Source organism: Limulus polyphemus, unplaced genomic scaffold, assembly GCF_000517525.1.
Source record: "Limulus polyphemus unplaced genomic scaffold, Limulus_polyphemus-2.1.2 Scaffold400, whole genome shotgun sequence".
NCBI classification, from domain to species: Eukaryota; Metazoa; Arthropoda; class Merostomata; order Xiphosura; family Limulidae; genus Limulus; species Limulus polyphemus.
This window is the reverse complement of record NW_013666010.1, coordinates 333,450-347,943: the sequence shown is the minus strand read 5'-3', so window position 1 is coordinate 347,943 and position 14,494 is coordinate 333,450. Positions and strand designations below refer to the sequence as shown.

The 14,494-nt window shown below is 31.4% G+C and overlaps 1 protein-coding gene across 3 annotated transcripts in view; it reads left to right on the top strand.

Moving 5' to 3' along the window:
- The first annotated feature begins 7,174 nt into the window (after nt 1-7,174).
- The window catches only part of LOC106457978, a 45,863-nt gene continuing 38,543 nt past the window's right edge, over nt 7,175-14,494 (top strand). For all 3 annotated transcript variants that reach the window (XM_022384091.1, XM_013917428.2, XM_022384090.1), the window contains exon 1: nt 7,175-7,266. The gene's annotated coding sequence lies outside the window, so the exon portion shown is untranslated. The remainder of the gene's footprint in view (nt 7,267-14,494) is intronic.

The following is a 14,494-nucleotide window of genomic DNA, read 5'->3' as shown; positions in this document are numbered from 1 at the left end:
TTTATAATTCCTCCAAGTAAAACACTGTATTTATAATCTTATGCAGATAAAACACTGTATTTATAATTCCTACCGGGTAAAACACTGTATTTATAATTCCTCCGGGTAAAACACTGTATTTATAATTCCTCCGGGTAAAACACTGTATTTTATAATTTCCTCCGGGTAAAACACTGTATTTTATAATTTCCTCCGGGTAAAACACTGTATTTTATAATTTCCTCCAAGTAAAACACTGTATTTTATAATCTTATGCAGATAAAACACTGTATTTTCAAAGCACACAATTTTGTTTGTCTGATCCTGTAGGATATTGCGTAACATGTTCATGGAATATATTGCGTTTTCATTTTTCACTAAATATTATGTATCCTTCAGTATTTTTTTAAAGTTTCAGAAAAGTACACATATATTAATATCGCTGTGATGTGGAAACGGAAAAATTTTAACTTCAACATTAAACGTGACCATTTTATTAAATATTTGATCAAAGATGCTTACACCTAAATCCAGAAAACGTGCTTTACTTGTAGCAAAAGAGTTGTTTTTTCATAGTGAGTTCTGGTGGCTAAAAGTGGTTAGCATTGACTAGAAAACGTTGCTAATTCGATAAAAGAATACCCGCAATGCACTTAACCACGAACGCAACCAATGCGCAACTCTTTGTTATGGCCTTTCCAAAAGACTATAATTATGCACTATTAATCCTTACTGTAATTTTGATTTGTAATTGGTTTAACTTAAATTGATATAAATTACACCAACTTAATTTAGTTAACACCGTAACAGTTGCTGTTTATGTAATTTTACAATATAAATAGCACCTTAACCACATATGTGTCTGTCGTATCCCAGCCAGTCTGATGAGCCCTGGTATTGGACGAGAGATCTCTTCGGCACTGAATATAACAGATGTAGTGTGGTTAAAATATTGTTATACAGTTTTCTTTAATTTCAATCATTAGCTCTTAGAATTAAAGTCTGGTAAAACTGTAATGTGTTTCTGCATTCATACTCTCATATTCGGTTTTAACGAACAGATAAGGGGGAATTGCAAAATGAAATACCATCAGTCAGTTTCGAATTAACTATCCTCATTAATTTCCATTAGCGCGGTGGAAACACCTGTGAGGGACATAGATCAAAGCATTGGTATGAGAAGAAAGTGTAAAAAGGGAGTAAAAACAAAAATTCTAATCCTGATATGCTATTGCACACCTGTCGCTGAGATTACAGTTAGCAGCAGAGAGAAAATAATTCATGAATATTTATATTACGGTATAAGAAACTGCAGTTAAACTTGTAAATTATAGTCATCCCATGTGAAATACAGTTACAAATACAAATGGAATAGCTCAGACTTGAATGGTTATAATATTAGCAAAGTATCCGACAATGTCGGTTTGTTTCCGTTTATACGTGGTATGTATTCAGGGGAAGGTTTATCCTTCTTCATCTAATGCCTGCTTTACAAAAATGATGGTATAAACATGAGCGTGGGCCTACCCTTTCACTATTTTCGGCCGTTGTGCGTGAACTGAGGGTATAATTGCAATGAGCGCACGTTCTACGCATTCACTTAATGTACCTCTTATTTTACACGATGTTTCAGTGTGTACTTCTTGTTTTACATGATTTCTGTGTGTACCTCTTGTTTACATGACGATTTTTATATGTACTACTTATTTACATCATGATTTGTATATTTGATTTTGTTTGGTTGCTGTTAAGCATAAAGCTACACAATGGGCTATCTGTGCTTTGCCCACCACGGGTATCGGAACACGATTTTTAGCATCTTAAGCCTGCATACTTACCCTGAGCCATTTGGGGGGGGGGGAGCTGAGATGTATATGTACCCCTTGTTTATACTGCTATTTGTGTATGTACGTATTGTTTAAATTACGATTTGTATACACATCTCTTGTTTACATCAATGTTTGATTATGTACCTCTGTTTAAACAATGTTATGCACCAGAGTTGTGTTGCACAATTGATTTGTTACTTCAAGATAATAATCTATTAAATCTAGGAACAACAAATACAAAAAAATCACTAGAAAATGATGAATTCAATTATGCCAAGACACTTTGATAAATTCCATTGCTAAAACGGAAAAATAACGTTTGGGTGAAAGTAAGACTTGTTAGTGAAAACAACACAAACAGTGACCTTAAACGAACGTATGATTTACCACCGCAGCCTGGAATGAACCCGATAACTGGTTGTGTTTTCTGTGTTTGCGTGTCATGTTATTATATCATATCTAGAACAATCTTTTGTTATTCTTCTCCAAGCTCTCATGTACTGAAAAATATTATATCTTTTGCTTACACTCTGATTCTTCTGGAGAGTTCTGTGAATCGAAACTTTTTTTTTTCCAGAGCTAATCGACAGACAGCAGATGTGTTTCTCTAGAATAATTAGTTCGTAACTATTGGTTTAATACGTAAACGTTTTACATGTGATTTCAACTTATTATCATATACTAATATTTCAAATAACCGTGCATATCGACTTGCAATCTCTTCTGGATTCTTCGACTTACCTAAGTTTAATTATTATGCAACAAAGTAAAAAACAGGATTTGCAAGAAAGTCAATGTTTCAAGCAGAACAAGTAATTGTGTATGAAGTACAAATTAAAGAAAAACAATTGTTGAAAAAGACTTATTCATATTATAAAAATCTGTGCTAAAAATCTATATTTCATTATTTTTAGTTTTTAAAACGTAGACACATTGTATAATAAAACACTACTTTTTGTCACAAGCACAACGTTATTTGATAAATAGATACACGGAAAAATGCAATTTGATCATAAAAGTTTATTCTCTCACAACTCTCTGGCCAGACATTATTATGTCAAAAAACTTGAAAATGTTTCTATTCCTTTTAATTTAACTGATGCAGAAATATATAAAAACTGCGTAAAATCCATATTATTATCATGACAAGAAAGCAATATATTTAAATATTTCATATTCGTCCACAAATTTACAATTTACAGAAAGTAAAATAAATAGCCAACTAGTACTTTGACTAACTTGGATATGATCCTACTGCATACAACTGTACATTGAAAGGTTAGAACTCAAATAAAAACTTCCCATTGGCTAAACGGTAAGTCTAAGGGCTTTTCATGCTAAAAATCGGATTTCGATACCTGCAGTGAGTAGAGCGGAAATAGCCCGTTGGTGAACAGGGAACAGCGATAGGCCCCATACTCAGCATAGAACATTCAGCCAACGCCATAAACAATGGTTTTATACTCCTTGTTATCTTGTAATAATATTCTACGAATGGAAGTTTGTTGTTTTACAAATATGAAAATTAGGGATGTGTTATTTTTTCTGACAAAAGTATCTCCTATGATGCTAAATCTAATATCATTTTAATTATTTTTGTGAGTAACTATGATACCCACAAACGGCTGTGAACGATGACTGGTAGTAGATTTCGGAACATTGTTGGCTATAGAACCCCCAAACCCTGCCTCTATTTGATTTTCTTTGCTGGATGATAGTCAGAATATCTCCTACGCTTTTGGAAGCTATTTTCCTTTATTTTAGTACTTTCCTGACAAATGGTATAATTTTTAATTATCTTGTTTTATGAATATATTAATGGCATGATAGTAAATTGAGTTTATTTGAAATTGTACTTGTTTTTGGTTAACACTATAATTTTGAAATTTGCTGTAAGGGCTAGTTTGATAAACTATCATGAAGTTCAAATCTAATGATTTTGTTTTGCATTATATACACACATATTTAGATGCATACAGACATACTGAATACAAATTACACACACACATATATATATATACACACACATATATATATACATATTTAGATGCATACAGACATATATATATATATACACACACACATATATACATATTTAGATGCATACGGATATATATATATACACACACACATATATATATACACACACACACACATATATATATACATATTTAGATGCATACAGACATACTAAATATATATTACATATACATATACACACATATATATATTTATATATACATGCATACAGACATACTAAATATTTATGACTGTTAAATTTCCTTAGGGGAAGACTTGTGGTTCATGTGACCATACCATTGTATTAGATAGGTGTAAGTATAAGTATACAGAATCATACAGATAACTTGGAACTAACATTCAGTTAGATTAATATATATACTTCTATCACGATTAACTCTTACAACTCCCAATTTAGAACACAAGATTGTAAAACTAGTTTGGCAGTGCTAACACGTTCAGGTCATGCAATAGTTAACACTAGACGTTTAATGCAATTATGAAGACGCTTTATTGAAAGTGACATAAACGAATTTACCTCGTACGCGAAAAATATCCTTCAACAAGAATCTATTGATCTTGTTAGTGTAAAGTATTGAGAAAAGTAGCTTCAACACACAGAACCTCACAGTTACGCTAGTGTAAATGGGGAGGTTACCTTTAATTGTCAACAAAGCACCTCAGATAAAAACGGCTCTATACTTGAAACTAAAACTTGGGCAAAACGGAAACCTTAGAGTGAAAACAAACAAAGAACAAAACAGAAACTATCAAGTCAGATTCAAGCAATTAAATAAAACTTATTTACTAATAATTTTTCATTTCTTTAGTTTAAACACGACATTGTATAATATGCTACCAGCAAGTTTTAGTACTATAAACCCACTATAACATACAGACAGATAAAAACTAAATTCGCTAGACAGATGAGTACTTCAAATAAATTGTATGATGCGATTGTCGAGCTGGACAACTAAAAAGCGTTTCATAGTACAGGGCTGTCATGCTTTGTCTACATATTGCTATGCTTTTTAATGCCTATGTTGTTTCTATAACAATAAGTAAACACAACATAAAAAAGCTCACTCGGCTAAAAAAGTGTAAATAACACATGATATTACTGATGTTCCGGCTCATTCTTTTTTTTTGTTGTTGTTGTTGTTCAAATTTTCGCGAATTTATTCCCTGGTATATATACATATTGTGTTTCGCTATTTATTTGCTTTATATCTCTGACCATATAAGCCGCTTAAAATCAGGTGCTTAAAGTATCAAAACTTTAAAGTTTTATATGTACATATATGTATGTATATATATATGTATATAACTGTTATGCAGGTGTTAGCAATAATGAATTGTCGATATACACAAACTAATATTACGCAAATATAAATTAAATTAGGCTTCTATTAATAATACTGATTTCAGTTTCTGCAATTTTGAACTTTTTATACAATGATAGTAGTCCGTGTTTGACTATGATATTGTAAAAGTTGTGAGGATAGCTAAAGACATCTATAGAAAACTTACCTGGGTGACCACGAACTGAAACTAACTCATTCCACGACCACGACATTGAACTATTAAGTCGTCCACGATCTGGAGGTATCACACGACTCGCCAGTGACTTGGAGCTAACACACATCTTGCCAGAACCGGGAGCTAAAAGCACCTTGACTTCTACCTGGAACTAACATTCATTATGTTAGAAAAACACGTAGGTTCAAGAAGTCTTGATAGAAATTAATAAAAACCCTATAACCCGAGCGTTTTCGAAAGGTGGACCTTTCTTCTTCAGGGGCAAACAAGTTGACACGATTTGGAGCTAACACACATTTTAACCATAATCTGAAGTTTGCATACACCCTGACAACGATCTGGATTTTTATATATATATACGCTGACTACAACCTGGATCTAACACGCACCTTGATTAGGAGCTGTAGCTAACACGCACCTTTAATAGGATCTGGACTTAACACACCTTGACCACGATCTGGAGTTCACACATATTAACCATAATTTGGAGCTAACACACACCTTGACCACAATCTGGAGTTTACACACATTAACCACGATCTGGAACTAGCATGCACCTTGACTAGGATCTGGAGTTCACACACATTAACCATGATTTGGAGCTAACACACACCGTGACTAGAATCTGGAGTTAACAAACACACCTCTAAAGTGACTTGATGCTAAAACCACGACCTGGAACTAACAAGTGAATTGTGACCTGGAGCTAACACTATAAAATATTTACTAATTAGATGATATAAATAACCTATAACTTGCTTTATAACTTTGTTCATGTTCCAGGACAAGAATTGACGTATATCTCACCACCGTTAGGAAACAACCAACATAAAAATACGAGACCATTTCACTGTATAATTGTGGATATCAGTCATATAGATTATTGACCAATTTGTCACGTGCCATTGAGAATATAGGTAAAAATTCAAAATTTTAAGTGCAAAATCGTATGAATATTGGAATTATTTAAGAAAGAACGTTATAACTAACAATCTAAGTTCAAATTAGAATTAAGTATAAATCGACAAATTACAACAATTCTAACAACATTATTAAGTATCGATGTATTTCGAGAGTTACAATAATTAAGTACCGATGTAACTGGACGAGTTTTGACAATTCTAACAAGAATTCAATACCGATGTAATTTGACGAGTTCCAACAGTTCTAAAAATAATTCAATACCGATGTAACTGAACGAGTTCCAACAGTTCTAACAATAATTAAGAGCCAGGCTAGCTCTACGAGTTCGAATTTTAAAATAGTAATTGAGTAACAATATAAATGAACAAATTTTGAGGATTCAAATAGTATTATTAAATGTCGATATAGTTGAACCAGTTTCAAGATTTCTAACAATGGATTAAGTATCGATGTAGCCACACAATTCAAGTGTTATTATTGAATGAAAAACAGCAACAACGTGCTAACTAAAGAACTTCCAACAAGTAAGTGGGGCAGGTGTATTAATTTTTCCTTAATACAATGCTTCTTTTATAAATCTAATGCTCCCCCCCAAAAAAAAAGAACAACAACCTTTTTTATACAGATGTATAAAAAGAACATCTAGCTTGGAGTAAAAAAATAAAAAGAAGCTGAACAAATTGATGCAAAAAAAAAAAAGACTTGCGAGTCTTCGTTTAGTATAGTTGAGTATCCAGTCACGCACCGCCATGAAATTTCATTGGCTGGAAACTGAAGCAATGATCGAATGTTAGAAAAGTCTTCCTTAATGACGTCATAGCTATATTATAATAATGTTTCGTGATGTTACAATATAAACTAGTTTTAAAACGAATGAGCTTGTTGAGCAGAGTTCCACAGACCGAGCAAACTATTTTCTGACAGGCACTGAATCCTTTACTGAAGAGCACAAGTTTCAAGTTTTACCCTCAGGCTGGTAAGTCCACGTGCTAGCAAACTATAATATTTGAATTTCTTCTAAAGAACAACTAGAAAGGTTGGCATTTGATAACAATTGTAACAGAAACCCTTCTTAAGAGTTAACATACATGTGTATGAAAACGTTTGAAATGAAACAGAAACATTAACTTTGTTTTCATTTACAATAATGATTAAAAACGTGCTGACAAGGAAATCGTGAGTTGTACGTGTTTCTTGGTTTTAGTGAAATATTTTACCTTTTATATTTGTCTTTCGCATAAATTTAACTTGTTTGATCGAATGTTTAAAAAAGTAAAATTTTTCCCGATTAAAAGTTTCTTTCTATAATCTTATGTTAAATTTTAAGATAATGACTCAGTCTCTGACTAAGAAAAGAATTTACAAGCTTGAAGAAGACTTCGTCTATTTTGTCACATGTTCAAAATGGTGAAAATTATAATTTATTCAACATTTTACTGATTAGAACAAGCCGCACAAATTGATGTGAAGAACAACAATAAAAACTTGTGGGTCTTCCTTTAGTATAGTTGAGTATCCAGTTAAAGGAATAACTTAATTTATATTTAAAATAAATATTCCAAACGATAGTTTGTTTGTTTGTAATTAAGCACAGAGCTACACAATGGGCTATCTGTGCTCTGCTCACCATGGGTATCGAAACCCGAATTCTAGCGTTGTAAGTCCGCAGACATACCGCTGTGCCACTGGGGGGCCAAAACGCTAGAATCTTATTATTACGTTCAATAATTCGGATTGGAAGATAGAAACACATGTTACTAAATTTTTTTGCGAGTATTATACAAAAAGAGTGACATTATTAAGAGAATTTTAGCCTTTTTAATAATACTTTATTTTAGTAGTTCGTGTTTTTTCTTTTCTTAAGCTACAACGCACTTTATTTTGACGTCTAATTCCTGTATTTGTGATTGATAATTGCATATAACATGAGTGAAAACCATTTATTTCAAATATTTTAATAATCTATGGCCCATTACATGAAATTCAACAAATAAAATATATAACATCAATAATACATATTAGTGTGGGAAAGCCGTGTCTTATTTGTATCTTTCCAATATATTATGAGTTTATCTTAGGTTCTTGATTTGTAAAACGACAATCCATTACCTGGAATCTGATGAACTAGGTAGCAAGCGATTCTTTGTATTTCAAATTGTGAATAAACTAATAACAAATGGATTTATACACAAAATAATTAAAATCAGTGGCGTTGTGCCTATAGGTAATAGGTATTTCATTAAAGTTGGTAACAACCCAGCCATATAATAATGAAGAAATGTCCTTGCTATTTCCCAAACATGTATTATCCACAATTAACTTTACACAGTACTCTATCAAAAAAATCACATATAAAAAACAGCTAACCAAACTGTCATATATAGTTACACAACTCCTTAGGTTCTCTCGTGTCTTATGTTAATTGTCAAGGCATAGTTTTTAACCTGTTAACACATTTGTGTTAACACTATATTTAACAGCTTAGACCAATAAAATTATATATTCAGTGACAAATCTTTGGCAAAATCTATAAAAGCATAATACATTTTATCCCAATTTATTTTAATGTAAACATTTGATCAATAGTACTGTAACATTTTATCATATGTAATTTATCGTTTACCTATACTCACTCATTTACTCTTTGATTAAACATTTTAGTAAATAATTTTCCCATTACGTTCAAACCGAAATGCCCACACTCTTACAGACAAGCGTAATTATTTTCTCGCACATATTTCAATATTTCCTTCCGCTTTGTATAATTTGGTATAAATTACTGAACCTAACTGCCAATTATATTTCACCTTTTCTTCGGCCTAGGCCTAATCAACGTACAATCTACATTTCTGCTTTTATAAACTAAAATATTAGTGGTTCATGCTACACTATTGGAAATTACTCAGTATTCATAACTTAATGGATAATTTTACATAATTCTGGACACAACTCGTTCATAACATGCTTAACCATCTCACCTGTAATACCATCGATTTTAGAATCTCATTATGTGGGAGATTTATAATAGCGCTTTTCACGCCTTCTTGATTTATGTGCGTATTTATAAGTTCGTCAATATTACTATATGCTCCATTTCCTTGTTTTTCACTATTATGTGTATTTGGATTGTGTTTTTTTTATTCTAATTTAAATATAGTAATTTATATAGTACTTATATAAATTTTCTGGCGTAATATTATTTATAAGCTGAGTTCCCACAACTCTTAAGTTTATTCTAACTTTTCGAGAGTAACGTGAATTATCTATTATCATCTTGTCTGGAAAAAACATTCCTCCACACAGTTTTTAAAAAACGCGTTTCTTCTCTTTATAAGTTCCCAAACCTATATTCCAATTAATAATTCTAATTGTTTGAAAGTCTTAATTTTCTCTTCTTTTATCCATCTTCACAATCTCTGCCATACTTTACAGCTTTGTACTTTTGCAACCAAATACCATGTATATTTCTCCTTTCTAAGCCTATTTATTACACCCACTAGAACACGTTAATAACAAAATAATTCATGTACATTCGTGTAAGATTATAAATAATTTTAGTTAGACATAACAATTGTTTTTGGTTTACACAATAAAAATCTGATCTACAGTCTCTACATATTTTCACACTACAACACGCCATCTTCAGGAGTGTAAATCACCAGAACATTACACTATTTATGTATTTTATTTAATCATACGACATCTTAATCTACATGATTTTTTTTATAAAATCTCACACATTTATATAAATTCTGCCTAAATAATCCCTAATCCTTTCCAATACATTATCAGTTTTCTTAACTTTCATTATTTCCAAATATTTACGAATATTTCTGATACTATTTCTAGGTTAAGCTAATAAAAATGTTTTTCCCACTGTTATGTTATACTGAGATGTTCGGTTAATAATGAAATATCTATCTTCTTATTTTTAACATTTTCTTCACTCACTCTATATTTTAAGCAACTTTTAATCTGACATATGTACATGTTTTCATATTCACAAATTATTTAATACCTAATTTTTCCTATTACATTCACTTTATCCTTAATTTTTATTTAATAATTGATTAACTTTATGTATGGGTTCATTATAGATAGAGCAAAACTTTTTTATTTCTAAATATTAATTAAAAACCTTACAAGATAAACCAGGTATATAGAACAAAATTAACCCTTCTTTAGTTTTTGTTTTCAGATTTTTTCATCAAACTGCTTTTATCATAAATCTGTTTCATAGATTACTTAACTGTTATATCAATAATAACTGGGCAAAAACCTCTATCAAACGCTACATGTTTCAATAATAGTATTGTATTATCGAATTCTTGTTTAGAACACAGTTTTATAACTCTCTATACATAAAAATAGAAAGGTGATATTTTTTTATTCTTCGTATGACGTGATTGTTGATGTGGTGGCATGATCACAGAGAAATGTTTACAATAAATTGTAATCTCTAACGTTTTTTCCATTTCTTTTAACTGATGCGTCTAAACTATAATTTTCTTATGTTTTATAAATGTATTTATTATAAATCTGTAAACTATTTAAAACTAACAAACTTTGTTAAAATATTCTTTACCATGTAGCTATATCACAAAAGTGTCATCTACAGACCTAATCCAAATCTCTGGTTTCAAATGAAACTTATTTAAAGCTTCATTTTCAAATTCACTCATATATAAATTATACAATTATGGAGACTCCACATCCAACCCTTTCTTCTGTCTTTAATATTTATCATTAACCTGAAAAAAGAAAAAAAAACAGATTTTCTACATAGCTTTTTACCAGATTAATAATATCTACAATTCTTAGTGGTCAATTATTTAGTTATGATAATAATAATTTAAACAGGTTCTTTCCCCACATATCCTATTTTTATTTCTGCATTTAATTTCTCATAATTGTATAAAAAATGATAAATTTCATTCAATACAATTAACCTTTCAAATTAAATCTTAAACAAGTTTAAAACAGCTCGCTTTTTGTAATTATGACCCAAGGTTTTATTTTCCCTAAAATGCTCATATTTAATGTACAACTTATTAGGAACAAGCTGGTAAAATCTTCATTGAAAATTTGATGTTTTTCGATCAAGTTAAATATACTTTAAGATTCCATTACATAAACAATGTTACTTTTATCATTCTCCTTTACAAAAGAAAACTTATCTTTTCTACCTGATGGTGATCTCTCGTTAAAAATGTGATTTCCGTTATTACGGCAAAAACCTAAACGATCGACCAAACTTATTATATTTCTCATTTTTAGAGCCTTATTACAAAACGTACGTGGGATTATATCGAAATACAATTTACATTAAGGATTTTCAAGCTCTTCCAGTTTAATTAATTCCAATATTTTCCCATCTTTACGTTTAAATCACTAATTAGCATTATCTTTGCATCATCATGTCTGGATTTTCCAAGATTTCTGTACCATTATCGAAATTTTGATATATTCCAATAAATGTGTTATATATGTTTCTTTTTTATAGCACTATGATGCTACTTCAGTGTTTTCCATATCTCTAGAGTCTCATAACAAGTTGTCAAAACGGGAAACTTGGCTCAATATCCACTTCGATTATTAAACTGCAATGTAGTACTAACTGCCTCGACATTTTCCCAATACTTCAAAAATTTAATAATAACCAGTGATTAGTCAGCATTCATACCGAGGTTCTAATAATTATTTACATAACTCACCACTGTTACCTATCACGAAATTCATTGACAGTTACCTATTTAACAAGCCTGTCGCAATCAATATTTTGTAAAATCCTCTTAGTTCCTACAAACATTGAATTAAATCTACAGCTTATAATCTCCCTTCTTCACAATTCTAACTTTTAACCATTTCGCTGCCGTAGAGCCTACAGCATGATATTTTTATGTGTTGTAGAATCCACGACACGTACCAACCTTCTTTCCCTATATCACGCAGAGGTGCAGTTGTCTTAGCTACGCATATAATGCATCCCAAGGGAATATTCAAGTTTCTTAATGGTTATATTATTTGATGTGTAGATCACATGTGCTAAATTCATTTGACTATCACGTATCTTCAACAGGAAAACGTGCTTTCACAAAAGTTTTGGATAAATTAGTTGGCTTCTTCAACATCTTCTACTTGTGAAGCTGCATATCGTGTTTAACCCTAATAAACTTGACAAACCATCAACTATGCTTTCACTGCTACAAAAGATTTCCCTCTCTATTATCTCATAAAAATCAAAGTAGTGAATGCGGAGAAGCACCAAGATATACCCCAAATAAGCTTTGAATGTCGGATGCCTATAAAGTGTCCGCCACATGTACATGATGAATAAATTATACAGCTTGAGTGCCGTAGGCCTGAAAATGTTGAGCAAGTAGTTTTTAAGTGTTACTAGAGGATGAATATGAAGCAACAAAACAAACGGTTCTAATGAGAAGTCATATACAAAACCTGATTTAGTGGCTTCAAACCATCATCATAACAAAATCCTCCCCTACAAATATTCCGCACAGGAAATAAATAGTGCTGCTATAGTAAAGGAGTTAATAATTCAATTTCTTGCTGTAATACGTTTAACATTTCTTCAGACTTAACTATAGATAATATTAATCTCATTTAATTCCATTTAAAAAAAATTGAATATGGTGTTCAGTCACCTATAATATTTTTCCGATTTTTCCTGTCTTAGATTCCTAATCTTAAATCTTTGCACATTTTTTATTCTAACATTTCAAACTTTTTCCCGCTGGTAATATTAATTATTGTACTGTCGTAGTTCACACTCCGTGTCCGTTTATAGTGATGTAACTAGCTACATTGGTCATCTGATGGTTCTTCGCACTTCGATCTTTTTCTGGTATTGAATCCACGAAAATGTTCCACATTTTTCAGTGATCTCGGCAAGCATCAAAGACACTCGTAGCACTATTTCCTTGCACATGTCTATATCTTCTCCCACGATGTATAAATTGCCCAACTCTTAATTTTCATTAACCTGTTCTGATCTCAATCTTCCCACCGGGGAACAACGGATATGTTAATAATTTTCATCAACACACATTTCTCAGCTCTGAGTTCGTGAATAATAATTAATCCCATTCTATTTATACAGTGGACCAACTGTAACGTAGAGGCTTAATGCATTCTTTGGTTGGCCATACCCTCTGCTGTGGACTGCAGTTTCGCTTATTCAAGGCTCACCAGCACAGCTTGAGTCAGCAATCCAAAAAGTTAAAAAATGCCTAAAATATTTCATAAATATTATATACACATTACCATTATAAGAGGCCTAACTGTAAAATATTTTGTATGACGTATTCTATAGGTAAATTTATAAAATCAAATGTTATATACATGTAGTTATAATCATTTTACTGCTATTTATCACTATTTTTATACTAAAGCAAGAATTATATACTATGATATTTTCATCTGTTTATAAAAGCTATTGTAAATATACTAATTAGTGAATATCATGCTTTAGACAAGTGCTGTATTTGAAGTCAGGTCTGAAAAAGTCAACTTATCTACATTTGGTCCAAATCAAGCAGCCATTCTGTTTGTTTGTTTAGAATCTTCGTGAAAAGCTACACAAAGGGCTATCTGCGCACAGCCGTCTATAATTTTGAACGTTCATACTAAAAGGAAGACAGCTACTCAACATTACCCACCGCCAACTGTTAGGCTACTCTTATCTGACTGTATAGAGAGTTGACTGTCACTCTTATAGTACACACCAATGGCCCCAAAGTACAAAGCGTATTTTTGCAGCATCGGGCCGTGAACCACGAACTCTTCTTTAGCCTTCGGAACAAATAATGTTATACTAATATCTGAAATAAGCCAAGAATATGAACGTTGGTTCTAATAAAGTCCTAGCTATTATAATTTAAGTGTAGAACCGTGAAAATGTTCTTTGGGAACCATTATCAAATACAATAAAGCACAATTCTAGGCTTGTGTGGATTAGCACATTATATGTGGTTAGATGGTTTTCCCTCAGACTAATATAGAAGAAATTAACCAGAAAATGAAAACAGCGAAAATAATTACGACAGATGTTCAGAACGAAACGAAATCTTTTCTATCATATACGTTGAATGCAAGTAAATTGAAACCAATACGTTGAATGCGAGTAAATTGAAACCAATACGTTGAATGCGAGTAAATGGAAACCAATACGTTGAATGCGAGTAAAT